This window comes from Gossypium hirsutum, chromosome A13 (assembly GCF_007990345.1).
Source record: "Gossypium hirsutum isolate 1008001.06 chromosome A13, Gossypium_hirsutum_v2.1, whole genome shotgun sequence".
NCBI classification, from domain to species: domain Eukaryota; kingdom Viridiplantae; phylum Streptophyta; class Magnoliopsida; order Malvales; family Malvaceae; genus Gossypium; species Gossypium hirsutum.
The window spans coordinates 86,629,255-86,632,564 of NC_053436.1; positions in this window are offsets into that span (position 1 = coordinate 86,629,255).

The window sequence follows — 3,310 nt, forward strand, 5'->3', positions numbered from 1 at the left end:
GGAAAATTGGTAAATAGAATAAGTTTTAAAGGTTGGTTAGGTAAATTGAATGATAATAGATTAAATAAATAGAACAAATACAAAAGTATGGCCATATTGCTTCATTATTGCCGAATATGCAAAGAAAGAATAGGAGAAAAGAGTTTTAAGGGTTCGGTACATTTGGGGCTTGATTTAGGTAAGTTTTAAGCTCGATTTTCGATAATTTTTACGTTTTTGAGATCGTTGCTTCGTGTTTTACAAAACCCATGCTTAAATTTTAGAATTTGATGATGATTTCATGAGATGCTATTGTTGATTTTTTGAGATTTGTAATGATAAATGGTGAAATATGAAAGCTTGATGATAGATAAATATATTTTGTATTGGGATTTTTGATGAATCTAAATATTTTGGGCTAATTTGTGAAAATGAGAAATTGAGGGACCAAAATGTGAAATAAATTGTATATATGAGCTTATAAGGACTAGAGGAAAATTTGGCCAAGCATGAGTGTGGTCAAATTTTGAATATTTTGTGTTTTGTGAAATAGGGACTAAATTGTGAAAAAATGTGAAATGTTAGGGGCAAAAGTGTAATTAGCCCATTTATGTGTTTTTAGATGAATTTGATTGAGTATATGATTAAATAAGTTGAATTTGCATTGAATTAGATCAAGAAATGAGAAAATAGAATTTGGACCGGGAAAGTCAAAAATTATCGAATAGTCGTTTCGGTCCATTCGTATCCGTATGAGGTAAGTTCATAAGTAATTAAATGTTATTAAATTGAAATGTATGTGCATTATATATATATATGTTGAATTAAGTTGTAAAAGAATATAGATGTGAAGTTGAAGTATGTAAAATATGAACTGAATTTGAGGCACTAAGTGTGCGATAAATGAAATAGCTACGGCTATTAAAATGACACTGAGTGTGTGAGATTATAACACCATTGGCTGAGTAAATGGCACTATATGTGCGATACCGATATGAGTTTGGTTTAATGTAATGGCACTAAGTGTGCGATATAATTATAGCTTCGGCTAATAAATTGGCACTAAGTGTGCGAGTTCGTTGAATGTTCATTGATGATTGAATGAATTGGTGCTTCAAGCATTAAAATGATAAAGGTGATAGGTAAGAACGTAATGGTACAAGTATGTACGGAATCTATGTGATTGATGATGTTAAATATGTAGTAGATGAAAAATTATGCAATGAAAGCGAGTATGATTATGATTAGTAAATATATGATCTATGTGAAAATGAGATGTGGATACTAGTAAGTTATCTATGATCAAATGAATTATATGAGAAAGGTAGAATTGTAAATGTGATTTGCCATGTATGATTCAGGTACGTGGGATATATTTATGAAATTCTGATATGAAATGTGAGCATGATTCAAATGATGATATGTGAAATATATGAAAAGGAACGATGTATTATAAATGTGCTTGTTATATAAAATTGTGGTCCTACGTTTTGGACACGAGAATTATGAAGAAAAAATGGAATATGGTTATTCGGGTTTTGAAATGCATAAAAAAGAATTTATATATTTTTATGCATGAAATGAAATAAATGACTATGTTTTGGTTGGTTATGTAAAAAAATTTCTTAATGTGGTGAAGTTGGATTATATAGAAAAGTGATTGAATATGTGTATGAAGTTAACTAAATTTTGACTTAATCAAGTTGAACTATATGCATGATTTTGTGAAGTTTTAATTGCTTATGACTTACTAAGCTCTCGAAGCTTACTTTGTGTGTTCTTCCTTTATTTATAGAGTTTTGGAGACTTGCTTAGGTTGGAAGTCACAAGAGATCTCATCACACTATTCGGTTATTGTTTCGGTAAATAAAAGCTTTAAGTTTGTGGTTAAGTGGCATGTATAGGCTAGAGTTATGTCAATATGAATGTAATGTACATATAGCAATGTGATATGGCTTGGTTTTGGTTGTGATTGTATATATGTTTTTGATATGATTTGGTATGTGTACTAAGCATAGTTTTGGTGCTTGTAGATTTGACCCAATTGGGGTGGCAAATTGGCTAATGGCTTATTTTTGTCCACACGGGCGTGTGTCTCAGCCGTGTGCGACACACGGCCACGTTACACGGCCGTGTGTCCCCTGGGGTACCTTACGAATTAAAGTCAGTATACCCTCTAGTTTTGACACGGCCAAGCACACGGCCTGTTCACACAAGCATGTGACCTGTAAACCTTGGAAAAATGTTAAGCTTTCGAAAATTTTTTTATATGTGTTCGGTTTAGTCCCGACCCCTTTCTAATACATATTTAAGGTCTCAATGACCTATACATGCGACTCCATATTGATGTTTGATCTATGATGTTTCGATGTTTACGAACTGATTGTGAATGTTCAGTATTGTTCGGTAACGCCTCATAATCCGATTTCGGCGACGAACATGGGTTAAGGGTGTTACAGAGAAAGTTCCAATTTGATTTGTTTTATTTCTAGTTGTAATTTAGAATTTGTACTTTGTTTAGGTTTTATTTTTTCGATATTCTCTTTTAAGTTCTGGGTCTTGAATTTTATCAATAACTCCAATCACGAATTCTTGGTCTTTAGTTAACATATTAATTGAAGATTCATTTTCATCGTCAGAGAACTGGGATGTTGTATATAATTCGTCTATTTGTAATTCATCTGTTTTAGTAGATGTATCATTTTTAGATGAATTTGTTTCTAAGAGGATCTCATTTATTTTTTGTTCTATTTCTTCATCTAGATTTAAATTATTAATCTTTCTTTTAGTTTTGCAATATTTTAAAATGTATCCTGGTTTTTCACATCTATAACATTTTATTGTTTTATCCATTTTGTTTTCTATTTTTTGTTATTTCTTTTCTTTTATGTGTTTTTTATACTTGGGTTTTTTTTATAATATTCTGAAATATTATTTCTCCTATTTTTTAGTTTTATAGGGCAACATGTTTTTGAAGAAGAAGGTTCATTTCTAATGTCAAGTTGGTGGCAGAATGACCCTAATTCCTTTCTACATATCTTTCTTTCTTATGTTGTTTTTGTAATTTTAAATCTTGACAAATTTTTAATCCTTTTTTTTGGTGAAACTAATTAGTTCACCATATGTAAGTTTTTCATATGGAATAATTCCTCCGTAATTTTCTCTAATTTGATTTCTAACCTTTTCTCCTAATAAAGTAGGAAGTCTTGCTACAAAATTTTTCTTTCCAAAATGGTTGTTGGTTATCAGATCTTTGCATAAATCTGGTCATAAATACATCATTATATCATTTAAAATCAGTTAATTTTTTGCATTTTAAATTCGATAATAA